The sequence below is a fragment of the Lagenorhynchus albirostris genome, chromosome 1 (assembly GCF_949774975.1).
Source record: "Lagenorhynchus albirostris chromosome 1, mLagAlb1.1, whole genome shotgun sequence".
NCBI lineage: Eukaryota > Metazoa > Chordata > Mammalia > Artiodactyla > Delphinidae > Lagenorhynchus > Lagenorhynchus albirostris.
In genome coordinates, this window is record NC_083095.1 from 132,313,474 (window position 1) to 132,329,124 (window position 15,651).

A 15,651-nucleotide genomic window follows, 5' to 3' on the forward strand; every position below is an offset into this window, starting at 1 on the left:
TGGGCCGGCGAGGAGCCTCCCTCCCCGGGCCCCCCCAGGCCAGGAAGGCCTCCAGGTTTTCTCCGGAGGCCCCTGGGACTTCGTTGACACCGGTTCAGCTAGAGGGAAGGAACTACGCCGTGGCAGCACAAGAACTGCTCCCCAGTTTCCCCACCTGTGAAACCAGGGGGCTGCGTTAGGGTTCTGTGCCTCCCAGCTGGGGGAAGAAGAGGTGCGCCCTGAGCCCAGGGCGAGGGGCCGCCCCCGACCGAACTGGCTGTGGCTTGGAGCCGGGCTTTCTACTTTAGCGGTGTAGTGGGTGCTCGCAAAGCCAGGTGTCCCAGAACGCAGACCCTCCCCTCCAAGGGGTCTGGGGGACCACTCAGCCGCGCAGAGCAAGGATGAGTCTGTAGTATCCTAGCATCTCCCTCTCCCGACTTGCTGCGGGACACCGACCCTCTGGGTAACAGGAAGACCTGCCCGCCACCCTCACAGCGGGTTTGTGCCAGCGCTTTGGAAAAGGTATTGGGTTGCACAACCAGTGGGGGAGATTGCCGCTCAATATCGACAGCTTGCACCTCGGAGCCTGATCCGAGCAGCAGGCTGCCTGAGGAGGCTGTGGGCCCCCGCCCCTGGGACACTCAAGCAGAGCGTGGGCCAGAACAGGTCACGGAGGCAGCAGAAGGGATGCTTGCCCGATCTCTAGGAGCTGCCCGGTCCCGGCACCCAGCGATTTGGTGATTCTGCACCTGCGCTGTCCAATAAGGTAACCACTAGACACTTGTGCCCGTTGAACACTTGTAGTGTAGTTTGGGGACTCACTTGGAACCCCAGAGTTGGCATGAAGGTCATTTTAAGCTGAAGCTATTTGAGATTCAGCAGATGCAGAAAAAAGCCTCCTGGGAGCTTCTCTTATCTGACGAAAAGCAGCAACTTCTGGGAAAACGAAGCTACCATAAATCCCCTCTCCAGGGGAGTTTCACGGCCCTGAAGAATACAGAGACCTTTCACACTTGTATAGACAAATATTATCACAAACTTTCTTATGTTGGTTCTCCTAAAAACCCATTTATCATTCCTAAAGAAATCTATTTTTTTCCCCATAGAAGCTATTATTTCCCCCCATTTTCCGTAAGTTAGGTTTGTAAACCTTTAACTTTAATCATTTAATGAGCCAGTTACTTCCTTTGTTGGCTCCTGTGTGCATATGAAATACACTTTTTTCTCCTGTTAATCTGTCCTTTGTCCGTTTAATTCTCTGGCCTCTGCAGCTGAACCTGGGAGGGTAGAGGAAGATTTTTTCCCTCCCGTGCAGTGGCTAGTTGGCATGAATATGTGCAAGAACTGTAAAATACCCACAGGATTTCAAAGATTTAACTTGAAGTAAAAGAACGTAAAATATGTCATTAAGAACTTCATATACTGATTACATATGAAACAATATTTTGGATAAATTGGGTTAAATTAAATATACTAAAATTTAATTTCACCTGTTTTCTTCTTTTTTTCGTGTCCACTGGAAAATTTTTAAAAAACATATGGCTGGTATTATATTTCTATTGGATAGAACTACTAAATGTCAGGTGACCTTGTGTCTTGGGTTTACTTTTACCAGGCAACATCAACACGGCTTTAGTAACTGAATGCTGTGTCAGGTCCTGAGCGGCTCAGGCAGGTTGGGTGGAGTAGGGGGCTGCCACGGAGGCACTGTACCAGTTCTCGACAAGTTGCCAAGCACCTCGTGGCTCCCAGCTCAGCCTGGCTGGGTCCTCCTGCAGTCCTGCCTCCCCTCCTCCACAGGACACTCAGGCCAGCAGAACGCTGGGCAGAGGATTCTGGAGCCTGACAGGCCTCTGGGAACTCAGGGAAGGAGCTCCACACAGGCCAAGGGTTCAGAAGACAGTGTGGCCAGTGGCCAGAAACCATGGCTGGCCCTTGAGAGCTGTTCCCATAGCCAGGACCACAGAGGAGCCTTTCAGCTGCCCAGTCCCAGGCTTCACTGCACAGCAGCACCTCCTGGCCATCTCTTAGTGGCAGCAAAGCCCTCTACAAGCCCTGCCAGCACCACCTGGCAGTGATGGAACAGGCTCCCCAGCTCTCTCCTCTGCCACCTCCCATTCCCCAGGCTCTGCTTGATTAAAAGATGTTCCTGATAATCACAGGGCTGCAGGCTGAAGTCTGGGAAAGAAAGATATCCCAGACTCACACACACACACACACACACACACACACACACACACACACACACAAAACCCCACGCAACTTCTGCAGCTGGTATTTCTGATTAACAGTCCACACCTGGTAATTTGAGGGCTGTCCTAGTTGATATGACCCAGGTTTAACCCACGCAGCTGATGTGAATGTGACAGCTTTACGGGCCCGGTAAAGCTAACCAGACCTGTACATAGTTAAACAACCTTATCTAACATTCCTTTATCTTCTCCTATATAAACTTGCTCATAATAACAATAGCTAACAGTGTTTCATGCTTATTGTGTGCCAGGCACTGTGCTAGTAGCTTACACAAATTAATTCACGTAATTTGAATTCAATTAGATTTCAGGCACAACAACAACGTTTGCTCTGACGTAAGTGCTATTATTATCCATTGTTCACGGGTGAGGAAATCGAGGCACAGAGATGTTAAATCACCTTGCTCAAGGTCACACAGCTAGAAAGGGACAAAACTTGGATTGAAACCAGGTAGTCTGGCTTTAGTGTTTGTGCCGCAAGTCACTTTATTACATAGCTTCTCCCAGGATACTGGAGGAATCTATTGTGTTTTGTTTTCCTTGACTGGTTCCTTTGCTAACCAGTTTATGATAAACCTGTAACACGTGCTCACCATCTAAAACCTGTCTGAGATTGGCTTTCACAGATTAAAAATGATGAGGTAGAAAAGTGACCAAACTCATGGGGAAGAAGAAAAACAATGCCCGAGGAATAAATCTTCCTATCATTCTTTGTCCATTTCTCTACGTGGGTGGGCAAGAGAGCCCTGTCTGAGAACGGGTGTAGCTTGTTAAAAGAGACACTGCAGCGGAAGGTTGTGAGGCCTGGGCTGATAGGTGCCCTTAGTTTAGCAAGCTGCCTGGGCGGGCTCAGAAATGGGGAGACATAGCTGGTTTGCTGGGGTGGGGTGCTAAATTGCTAGGAATGAGGATGGGAGAATAAGCATTTCAGACGGGGGTTGGGGGGGAATCCCTGGAAGATGTCAGCAAGCTGTGACCTGAGTCGGGAGCAGCTGATGGGTTTGAAGACAAGATGGCCACCGTTTCATTGTCTGACCTGCTTAGCTGTGACGTTGCTCCTCTGCATCGTCCCGACCTTTGGTCAAAACCTAACACCAACGCTACTTTGCGCCGGTCAGTGCTGAGGGGCTAAGGGCTGGAGAGGGGGTGGGGGTCCAGCATGGGGAGGAGTGGGCTGGAGGCCATGGGCGCAGGGCGAGCTGCTCGGTGGGAAGTCTGCCTGGAGAAACAGAAGCCACTCCGCCAGCCTCAGAGTTACTGGAGGGTCACTGGGTCCCTGCCAGTTGCAGGTTGGGCAACGCACAAGGGTGTCCAGCCCCTGAAATCCAGCACATGCTCTGCTCCCCCGTCAGGCGCCCTGGCACAGGGCTCTGTCTGCCCCGAGTGGTGCCTTTTCCCAGTCCAGGTGGGCTGGCAGCAGCCCTGTGTGGAGTCTCTGCTGAAAGCTAAAGACTTGAGGCCCCTCGGACAGTAGCCGCCTGGGTCCTGCGCATAGTGCAGGCCCTGGACTGCTGCTAGATCGTCCTGAGTCAGAGAAAGACCCGTAGGGCCTCATCCTGACTTCAGACTCAGCCTCCTGCCTCTTTCTGGGGCCACCCTAGGCCAACCTCGTCTGGGCAGCCTGCCTCTGCAAATGCGTCCAGGCTGTGGGACCTCAAAGACACAGAGATGGGGCCCACGATGGGAGTCCCGAGTGATACGCTATGAGCCATAGAGCATCTGAGTTTGCTAATCAGCGTTTGGTTTGGTTTGGTTTTGAAGAAGATAGAGCAGACTCAAAGGTTTGTTTATTTATTTATCCGTTCATTCCTGTTGTTTATAATGAATCTGTACACCAGATACATTGATTTTCTAATTTAGCCTCACAACATACCATTAGGTGTTTTTATTCTTAAATTACAGATGAGGAAACTGAGAGGCAAAGAATAGCTGCGACCCAGCCCCTGTCTAGATGGTACAGGTCTTCCCGTTTGGTAGGGGTGGGGTGGTGGCAGCCTGGGCTTCAAGTGGGAGAGGGTGAGCCAGTGAGGGCTGTGTTAGTGCTTTTCGTTTGCTTCCACGATGAAAACGGAAGAAAGGCGTATGAGCCCCATCTCAGAGATGAGAAAACTGGCCAACCTTGTCCAGTGACTAGCCTGAGGTCACAAAGCTCGGCTGGGGGGCAGCCAGGATGCAAACTTGCCTTTGCTGGTCTGGTGGAGGAACTCAGTGTAAACCCCAAAGCAGTGAGTTCAGGGACAGGGGCTGGGGATGGTGGAGGGTGGGGGGCGGAGGTGGGGGAGCAAAACCAGAGTCGGGGGCAGTGGGTGATTGAACACCCTCCCCCCAACACCTCTTTATTCTGGACCAGAAAGGAGAGGCCAGGGGGGCTTTTAGGGCCCTGGGTGACTAGTGGGTCTTGTGGGCACACACAGAGGGCACGCATACCCTGGCATAACAGGCCTGGCAGAGTGCAGGACACAAAGAACAAGGGGGGAATTCCCTGGCAGTCCAGTAGGATTCCGCGCTTCCACTGCAGGGGGCACGGGTTCGGTCCCTGGTCGGGGAACTAAGATGCTAAGATCCTGCATGCCATGCAGCACAGCCAAAAAAAACCAAGGAGTGAGCCAATGAATGAATGAATGAATGGGGGAAAGAATGAACGAAAAGCCATGTTCCGAGGTGTGTCTGTCTGTGAGGGGCTGTGCTCCTGTGTGGTTGCCACATCTTCTCCTCCTGGTCCTCTGAGCTCCTTCCTGTGAGTCTGGCCTGGCTGGGAGAGCTCCATTCCAGGCGCAGTGGCAGGAGCACAGGGCTGGGAGTGAGGAACCACAGCTTGGGGTCTGCTTCTGGATCTGCTGCTTCCTGGCAGTGAGAGCCTGAGCAGGTCACTTCACCCGGGCTTCTGCCTCTGCACGACTGGCCTACTAACCCGCAGCTCGGGAGACTTCCGTCCACTACAGTCTGCTAAGCTTCATGAACTGTGAGGCTCTGGGCTGATGTTGTCCTCATTACGAGAAGAGTCAATAGTCCTGGACAGAGTCCACAGGCAGCCAGGTGGACAGGAGATTGGACAGGAAATGGGGACGGGTAGAGGAGGGAATGCGTCCGGCTGAATGAGGGCTGGGGAGGGGGGCAGTGGACACCCCGGTGCAGACCTGTACTGGGACAGGGGGCTCTCTTGGTTGTCCCAGGCCAGTCCCCCACATGCACATGCACCTCCGGCTGCACAGCCCAGCTCGGTCCACTCCACCCGTCGGGTTCACCTCCAGGAAGCACTGAGCATTGCTGAGCCCCAGCTCACGCTGGGTTCCTCACATTCACAACCTCACTTAGTCAGCCTGATTGTCCCACAAGGTGGGTGACAATTATCCTCATATTATACCTGCAGAAGCTGTGCTACAGGGAGATGAAGTGACCTGCCTAAGGCAACATAGCTAAGAAGCAGCAGAGGCAGGATTTGAGCTGAGGACAGGGCACCCATCTCCCCCCAGCCTCTCCAGCCCAGAGTGTGGGCCCCTGCCCTCCAGTCCCGTGGCCCCGGAAGCACATTCTCAAGCTCAGGGAGGGCTCTCATTCTGCCCTGTGAGGCCTGTCTCGACTTGTCACGGGGTGGGGAGGCCAGCATCCTGGTAGAAGCCTATCAGGTCACGGTGACAGTCCTGGCTCCCCAGGGACTGGCTCCCAGCCACAGCCCTGGGGGGTGATTAGCACTCTACCCGCACTGACGGAGTCAGCCAATCAGGGAGCCCCTCAAAGTCCACAGGGGTGCTTGGGACCGAAGGGGCTGCAGGAGTGGATGAGAGGTGGCCCTGGTTCTGGGCAGACCCTGACTGAGAAGTAAAGAAGACTGAGCATGGCTGTGGTCACGTGGGCCCCAGGGAGAGGCCCAGGCCTTTCACGTCCAAGCCAGATCCACTTCCTGGGTTCACCAGTTTCCCCTGCTGCTCCCCTCAGCACCCCCTTCCCAGCTGAGAAGTACAGTCTCCACAGTTGCCCCTAAATGACTTCACAAACGCTTTGCCCTCAAGGCTTTATGATGCCCCTTCTGGGGACAGACAGGGACCATGGTCACAGACAGGGCTCAGGCTGACCAGAGCCTGATACTTCTGCCCCCCACCGTCAGCACCCGTGGTGTCGGTCACAGGACGCCCCCGTGGACTTGAGTTTGACACTCAGAAGATCATTGTGGGCAAGGAGGACCAGGCCAGAGGCAGCAGGTGCCCCTCATTGCCCACTGGAGGCAAGGAGCCATGGTTTCCAAGTCCCTTTCCCTTAATTGAACAAACCCACCTCAAGGCCTTTCACCCTATTAGGATAGGGTCCTGCTGTGTTTCCTGGTTGCTGCCTCAGAACTGGGATAGGAATGGGGATAGAACTGGAACTGGGAGCCAGGATTGGGTGAAGCTGGGCCGGGAGCTGGAGGCTTGAAAGCAGGAGATGTTACTGGAGGGACTTGCCTGCCCGCTCCCCTCCAGCATGGAGCCTCTGGGGGGAGAAGGGACTGGGGAGGCAGTTTTGTCTTTCTGGCCTTTCCGCCATGACTCACAGAACTTCTCCTTTCTAGAGAAGGGAACGCGGACCTCGGCTTTCTCAGGGTCCCAAGGCCTTCTCAGGAACTGGCCTGAGAAAGGAGGGGGAACACAGGCTCCCGGAGTGCTTACTGCCTGCCAGGCCCAATCAAGTGCCTGAGAACACTGGCCGCTTGAGCCTCACCATGAACTTGGGGCAGGATCAGCATCCCACAGTCAAGGACCGTGTAGCTCAGAGAGGTGAAGAGCCCTGCCTGAGGTCCCACAGCCATGAGTGGCAAGTTGGGATTTGGGACTGGGTTAAGTGGCTGGTGGCATATTTTCACCAGAGCATCTTTAATAAGGTAATGCTTATCCCAGGGAAGGAGACACTTACAGGGACTTCTGGCACCAGAACAGTGAGGCAGCAATGGGATTTTTCTGGACTGAACCGGAGGAGACTCACTGCAGGGGCAGACCCTGCCCTGGCCAAGTGTCCTCCCCGGCTGCACCCTGTTTGCCCTTGCAGCTGCTAGGGCTCCAGTCTCGTGGCTGACCACAGACCGATGTCAGCCCCAGGTCGCCCCGATCTGTGGGTTTTGGCTTGGGATGGGGCTGGCTTCCCGCCTGTCTGGGTCTCCTGCGCCGTTCACACTGGTTGCTTACCTGGGCCTGACATGCCCTCCCTCACACCCTCCCCCAAGCCTGAGCCGTACCTTGGGGGCACCCGCAGCCCTGTCAAGGCCTCTCTCCCTGGGCCAGTGTTTCTCTGACTCTGGGGAGGGAGACAAAAGCTGGCTTCCTGTGATGCTCACCTCCTGCCCCACAGCCTGGGTGCCGCTGCCACCTGCCTCTCACCTCCGTAGCACTGCTGCTCCGCCCCACACCCCACATCTCGTAATTCTCCCCGGAACCTGGGGGCTGTTACTATGACTGTCCCTCTGTTAAAGATGTGGAGGGCTTCCCTGGTGGCGCAGAGGTTAAGAATCTGCCTGCCAATGCAGGGGACACGGGTTCGAGCCCTGGTCCGGGAAGATCCCACATGCTGCGGAGCAACAAAGCCTGTGCGCCACAACTACTGAGCCTGCGCTCTAGAGCCCGCGAGCCACAGCTACTGAAGCCCATGCGCCCTAGAGCCTGCGTACTGCAACTATGGAAGCCCGCGCGCCCAGAGCCCGTGCTCAGCAACAAAGGAAGTCACCGCAATGAGAAGCCCATGCACCGCAACGAAGAGTAGCCCCCGCTCACCGCAACTAGAGAAAAGCCCATGTGCAGCAACGAAGACCCAACACAGCCAAAAAAAAAAAGATGAGGAAATTGAGGTCAGTCAGGGGACATCTTGGCCTGCCCCTCACGCCAGAGCCCCTGCGCTGTGCTGTGGCCTCACACACTCTGACAACCTCTCACATCTCTCCACTTCCTTTTGTCTCTTGCAGGAGGCCCTCTCTGACCCCACCAGCCACAGGCCATCCCACCCCCCCCCACCCCAACCTCAGCTCCCTCATCTGACCCCAACCGGTTTTGCCTCCTTCCTTTGGGGACTTGGCTGTCCTCTCACGCTTCCCCTGCCTGTCACCCTGATATCCCTGGCAGCCAGGGGTCCCTGAGTAAGCAGAGTTGGTGAGGAGGTGTGTGGGGGTGCTGAGAAGTGTCCCAGCGATTGCGGGGAGAAGGCTTGTCCTGGGAGGGGCTCCTCTGCCTCCCAGCCCCCTACTCCAATCCCAGAGGGGTTCTTCAGTTGGCTCCGCTGCCCTGTGCTGGGAACGCCACGTCAGTGAATGCTGGGGCCACCTGTGGGTGCAGGGAGACTGACAGGGGCCTTGCAGCCTGGCCCCTGGGCCTGCATGAACTTGCCCCAGCCCTGGGCCCTGAGGTCATGGAGACCTCCTCAAACCCCGTCCCAGGGGAGCTGTTCAAAGGCAGACAGGCCGATGAGGTGCTAATTACTGAGCTAATTGGAGCGGAGTCAGCTACAGATGGCCTGATTGTAGGGACTGCACGAGGGGAGGGGGCTGCCCGCAGAGGGTGAGGAAGGAGGCCCGGGTTCAGAGCGGGCTGTGTTTGCTCAGGAATTGTTGATTTACTAGCACTGGCCAGCTGTCCTGCAACGTCCTGGTCTCCTCCACACCTCAGCCCTGGCTCTCTTGCCACCAGAAGACTTGTGTTCCGAGGCCACGCTTGTTGGAAGGGTTCACTGAGCACTGGGGGTCAGAGTGCTGTGCTCCGGGGGAGACTGGAGGAGGAGGGAGGGCACCCCTGTTCTGGGGTGGCAGCTGTGGGGCTGGGGGCCCTTGAGGCTGCCTGTGAGAACAGCGGTGACATCACTGAACTGGGTCATCCTGGCAGGGCCTGGGCTCATGCCATGCCAGCCCTGGCTCTTTCTGGACGTCGGCTTGGGCTCTGTCCCTCAAGAACAGGCCTGTGTGGCCTCCCGAGGGGGCTGGAGAGCCCAGGGAGATGGATCTGTGCTCTGTGATGATGGAGGCTCACAGACGGGGGATGAGATTGACCTCCAGACAGAGGGCAGGCGAGTTAGTGTGGCCACCTTGATGCAACCAGAAAGGATTCCCCTCTTCACAGCCCACCTCTCTGGCACAGTCATTCTCAGCACCCTGGAGCAAGGGGGTCTTTGGTTGCCTAGGGCCAGACCCCAGGCCTCAGCAGGGCAGTATGTGACTGTCACTCACGTCGGCCTAGGTGTCTCAGCCCACCCCGCCATTGGCTCCCGTGGCTCCTGACCACACTCTGCACTCTCTCTGGTCTCCAGGCCTTTGTCAAGGCTGTTCCCCCACCAAGCATACCCTCTCTGCTCCTTTCTGCCTAGTTAAGTCCTCCCCACTCTGCAGGCTCTGGTTCCATCTGCATCCCAGACTGCTCTGTGACCTTCTGCTTGATCTGCAGCCCCGGCCCCTCCACACCCCTCAGGGGGCCCAGGACCCCCAGACCAGGAAATCAGGAGACAAAGCTGGGAGGCTAAACACCTCCCCCAGGTGAATGCCTGCCCCCACTCTCCTTCCTCTCAGGGTCCTCTCAGAACTCAATGAGATAATGGGTATGAACAGTCATTGGTAGTAATACAGGTTTAATAACATGATGATAATTGTCCCAATTTTCTGAGTCCCTACTTCTGAGCCAGGCATTGTGCTAGGTACTTTCCTTGAATATCTTCTCACAGCAACACTCTGGGGCTGGAGTTTCTATTATCTCCACTTGTCAATGAGGAATTGGAGGCTCAGAGAGGTCAAGCAACCCATCCAAAGTTACACAGCAACTAAGTGACAATCTGGGGACTCTCAAGTCCCTCCCCTCACAATGGGAGGGGGGTTGTTATTATTTTTTTGCCAACCTGTTTCCTTCCCCCTTTCCCCTCCCTCCCTGCCTGTTAGCCTCTGCCTGGTGAGTTTGCATCATTACTAGGGCTCAGGGGTCCAATTAGGGGACCTCCCCAAAGGAGCTGACTGAGGCAATCCCTGCCCCAAGGGGGCCTCCCTGAGCCAAAAAAAATTTTTTTTAATTTATTTATTTTAATTATTTATTTTTGGCTGCATTGAGTCTTCATTGCGGTGTGCAGGCTTCTCATTGTGGTGGCTTCTCTTGTTGCGGAGCACAGGCTCTAGGCATGTGGGCTTCAGTAGTTGTGGCACGCAGGCTCAGTAGTTGTGGCTCACGGGCTCTAGAGCGCAGGCTCAGTAGTTGTGGCACATGGGCTTAGTTGCTCTGCGGCATGTGGGATCTTCCTGGACCAGGGGAGCCAAAGTTTTAATTAGCATTTTACAGGCTAAACACTGCCTAATGAGACAGGGGTTACCATCCCATTCTACAGACGAGGCAACCCGAGGCTCAGACAGGCAATCAGCATGTCCAAGGTCACACAACCACTGAGAGGCAGAGCAGGATTTAGACCCAAAGCCCAAGGCCTGTAACCTGGGAAATCATTCCCCTCATGGACCCCACCTCAGGCCACAGAGTGTTGGTCAGTAAGGCCACAGGGCTGCACCCCCAGTCCCTAAAGAGGGAAAAGTGCCCCTCTCTGCTCCCACTCAGCCTCCCCTCAACCTCCCAGAAACCTGAAGGCTCTGAGTGTGGGTGTATGTGTGGAAGACCCTGGAGACCTCTTTCGTGGGGCAGGGCTATGGGTCTAAGCTGAGAAAATGATAAGGAGTTTCTGAGGTTACAGATCTGAGGCACCACCCCCATCCCGCCCAGGCACATGAGGCCTCCTGACCATGACCCGAGCTGGCCTGACTGCAAGCCTCCCCGCTCAGCAGCAGCAGCTGTGCCAGCCCAAAGCCAGAGCCGAGCCCTCGGATGCAGTTGCCTGGTAACCAGCCCTAAGTGATGGAAACCCCAGGGGGCCACTAACGTGGGGGCAGCGCTAACCACCTGACCCAAACCCCACTGCCCCAGCCGGCCTTAGGAAGGCTTCAATGGGCAGTCTACCCGGCCTGCCCATGGTAGGACAGGAGGGTGCTCCGGCACTGGGGGACGGGGCCCAGGCAGGGCCAGGAGGAGCTGGGTTGGCAGCCTCCCAAGACCTTTGAACTGGGGAGCTGGGGGAAGGTAATTCCCTATGGAGGCCAAAGCCTGACCAAAGCGCGGTGGGCACTGGGCAGGAGTCAGGGTTGTGGGTACAGCTTGCCCAGGCCCAAACCACCATCCTGGAAACAGCTGGGCTGCTCTGCCCAGGGCACAGAGGCCCGGGCGAGGGGATCCGCAGAGAATGGCCCTGGATGGGGAAGGAAAGGAGGTGATTAGGGAGGCTGGCAGGAGTCCAGGCTCAGGATGGGGGGAGCAGCCTCCTGCGACACCGAGGGGGAAATGCATCAGCCTCTCCCCTTCTCTCAGGGGCTCCCCCTCCCTGGGCCTCAGTTTTCCTATGTTGGCCGGCAGGCTGCCGCTGGCCTCGGGTTTGCGGTCTTGGGTCCTGAGAGGCTGAGAGGGGAAATGCAGGGGCTTCAGGGAAGATTTTGGCAGCAGAGGCTCCTCTTAGGCTCTCACCTCTGGGCCCGGGGAGGTTTTTCTGCCTTTCTTCCCTTTCAGATGTGCACAGTCCCCCTTTGCCATGAACCCTTCACTCCACAACCACGGCCTGACTTAGCCTTGTGCTGGGCACTGGAGTCTCAGGGCTCAGGCAGACCCAGGCTAGTATGGGAGCCAGGCTTGCAACTAGGTAATGGAGATAAGTTCATGGCTAGCATGGAGATAAGTTCAGAATGCTATGAGGCCTCAGAAGAGGTGACCAGTCTGAGCCTGGAGCTCTGGAAGGCTTCTTGGAGGAAGGGGTCTGAGCTGAGCCTTGAAGACCAACAGGAGTTAGCAGAGAAGGAGCTGGACAGGCAGCCAAAGCTCAGGGAGAGCATATTCCAAAGCATGGAGTTGTGACCCGGCTTTGGCTCTGGGGGCTGCAGTGGCAGGCCGGTTTGGGAGGGTCAGTCAGGAGGCAGGCAGAAGCCAGAGTGGGAAACTGGATCCTGAAGGCACTGGGAAGCCATGGGAGACTCCAAGTTGGGGGCAGGGAGGATGACAGGGTCAGATGTGGGCATTAGAAAGACCTCTTTGGAGTCAGGGAGGGAATGTTTCCCACTGCTTCCAGCACCTAGCCAGACCCCCTACCCCACCCCACCTGCCAGTAGCTGGGCTCTATCATAGCCAGAATGGGGGACACTCCCTTGACTCAAGGCCCAGTACCCTATCCCTCAGGCCTCTATCAGGCCACAGCAGCCCCATCCCCACACAAGCAAACATCACGCTGGAGTGTCACGGTCTATTTTTTATCCATCTCTCTCACTGGCCAGGGAAACAGTACCAGGGTCCCACTCACTGCCAGCATAAAGCCTGTGGGTCCTCAGGAGTTGGTGGAATCCACCCTGGCTGTTAATTAATCAGAGAGTCCTCCCTCTCCTGCAGTAAGGTCCCCAAATTATTGTGTGCGGGCTTTTTTTCTAGCCAGAAGGCAGGCATGGTCTTCAGAGTGGCCTAGTGAAAAGTCTCCCTTTCTTGGTCTTTGGGATCCCCCTCTGAGAGACTGATTTCCTCTGGAGGTGGGGTCGGGCTCCTCCAGAGTTTGCAGGGGGAGGGTCCCCACTCCCTGCTCACCCAGGAGGAGTAGCAGGTTCCCCCCGCCCCCAACCTGGCCGTCCCTGCAGAAGGAAACCCTGGTTTTCCAGCACATCTCTGGGAAGTGGCTCACCACACGCTGATCAGATCCTATGAACCTGCCCCACCCCAGGTCCTATCTAATCCAGACCCCCTGAGATGCCCTGAGCCCAGGCTGACAGCCCCTGGTTCAGGGGACCCCTCAGGCTCTGCTTGCTTGAGTGGCAGAGGCTTCCTGACCACCCTTCTCTCAGAAGGGTTTGGGGTCACAGAGTCCTGGGCAGGGGGGAGAGTCCCAGCTCCTCCATTTCTTGGCTATGTGGGCAAGCCGCTTCCCCCTCCACCTCTAGAGCTACCACGGGTTGAGGACTTCCTATAAAAGACAAGCTGTGAACTCCTTGGATCTGCATGAGCCCTGTGACATTTTCTAATCATGCCCATTTGACTGATGAGCAAACTGAGAGGTTACGGGGTTTGTCTAAGGTGACTCAGCTCAGTAGGTCACACCTCAGTTCACTTGTTTTTCACACCCCTGCCTCATATGTTTGTTGTAAGAATTAAATGAGATCATGTCTGTCAAGCGATGGATGGCAGGGCCACGTTCAAGGTGGAGCTCCTTGCCTTCTTGCCTTGCCCACCCACCAGCACTGAGATGTTCCTCTGCTGGGCAGGAGGAGGGAAGGGATGAGGAAGTAGAGAGGACAGAGAGTGCCATAACAGCAATCCGGGGGCCTCCCTGAAGGAGGCAATGTCTATAGCCAGGTCTGAGAGGATTGGGGAGAGCATTGCTGTGTGTCTTGGGAAAAGGCACCACACTTCTCTGTTTCTCTGCCTGTAGGGTGGCTACCAGCACCACATCTCCCTCCCCTGGGGTGAGAAGGAGCTCCTCTGAGGAAAGAAATTTGTAAGTAGCAGGGGTGGCCTCATTAGAGAGAATGGCATTGTTATTAATAGCCATGTGTAGGTAACAAGCATAGGTTCAGGAAGCTGACCTCTTACCTCGCCTTCCCAGGGAGCCAGGAGGAGTAATCAGTGTCTGTCTGGGGTGGCCCGGAGGGGGAGAATCTGCCTGTGGAGGCTGTGGAGCCCTGGTGTGTGTGTTGGAGCGGGGGTGGTGAGTGTGAAACCTCCCTTCCAGCCTTCTCTATGCCACTGTTCTTTGTTAACACCAGCCAGGAAGCCCACATAAGGGCAGACTATTCCCTTCTCTGTTTTTGCTCACACTGTTTCTTCCAGCCACAATACCATTCCTCCTCTCCAAGACCACAGCCTAATAAACACACAGTGCGGGGCGAGGAGGGGGGGGGTTCCCAAGGCAGCCACCTTGTACTGATTACCTTCTTTTATCCAACAAAGGCTTGATAGGCACCTCTCCCAGGCTCTGCACATGACCTTGGGATAGAGAAGAAGAGGGCAAGGTCACGCCTTCAGGAACTCATAGTCAGCTGATACTCTACAAACTTTTTATGGTTTACAAGCAATTTCCCACACTGATTTTGTTCATTCAACACTCACTGCAGTCTGTGAGGCAGGTTTCATGGTCCCTGTTTTGCAGGTAAGGAAACTGAGTCTCAGAAAGTTACAAAGTGGCTCCCAAGTCCCCTGCCCTGTGATATCTCTTTTGTAGTCCAAGGTGTCTAAGTGATGCCTAAAAGGAATGGAAAAGACAATGATTAAGTGAAGATACTTTGTGAAGTGGTCTCTGAATTAAGACAAGACTCAGTGGGGCCGCAGAATCTTTTTTTTTTTTTAATAAATTTATTTATTTATTTGACTGTGTTGGGTCTTTGTTGCTGCGTGCGGGCTTTCTCTAGTTGCAGCGACTGGCGGCTACTCTTCATTGCAGTGCATGGGCATCTCCTTGCAGTGGCTTCTTTTGTTGCAGAGCACGGGCTCTAGGCATGCAGGCTTCAGGAGTTGTGGCACGTGGGCTCAGTAGTCGTGGCTCACGGGCTCTAGAGCACAGGCTCGGTAGTTGTGGCACACGGGCTTAGTTGCTCTGCGACATGTGGGATCTTCCAGGCCCAGGGCTCGAACCTGTGTCCCTGAATTGGCAGGCGGATTCTTAACCACTGTGCCACCAGGGAAGTCCTGGGCTGAAGATTCTTAATTGGCCCCCTTGGGGTCTCGTCAGGCTCATCCTGGCCGGGGTGGGCTCCGTTCAGGCTCAGAGAGATTGAAGGGAACACCCAGCCCGCTGAGCATACAACCCGAGAGTTCTGAGACTAGACCCTAAGAGCTGAGAACACTGCCCTCCACCCAACCCCTAATTACAGGGCAGAGGCGGGGGAATGGGTGTCGTGGAGGGGAGGCCAGGTTGGTGAAGAGCAAAAGTGGGGAAGAACAGCCTGTGAGCTGAGGCTTGGCCATGACTCCTACCTGTCAGCACACAGATGCACTTTCCTGATCCCAGACTGCTGTGTGACTTCGGGAAAGCCCCAACCTTCTCTGAGTCTCTGCTTGCCAGCTCTCTCCGAACTCTATTTCTAAGAACCCTCCAGCTCTCGGTTAAGTGACACCCTCTCTGCTGCCCCCAGGTGACCTTCACTTCCTCTTCCTCCCTGCAGTGCCCAGCCCCTGCTGCTCTAGCTGCTTCCTTACTCTTGGAAACTGTGGCCTTACGCTTGCTCTGCCCTTCGACTCAGGCAGGCCTGACCTTTGGGATCTGAGCAAGTGGCCTGCGTGGTTTTGCCCCATGAACTTGCTCTGACCTTTGGCATGTTCACCTGTTCCCTCCCTCCACTGCACACACCTGTCCCCAGTCCTTGGGAAGCCCAGGAAATGTGAGGGACCAGGTTTTTCAGAGAAGGTAGCAGCACCAAGGGGCTTCTCAT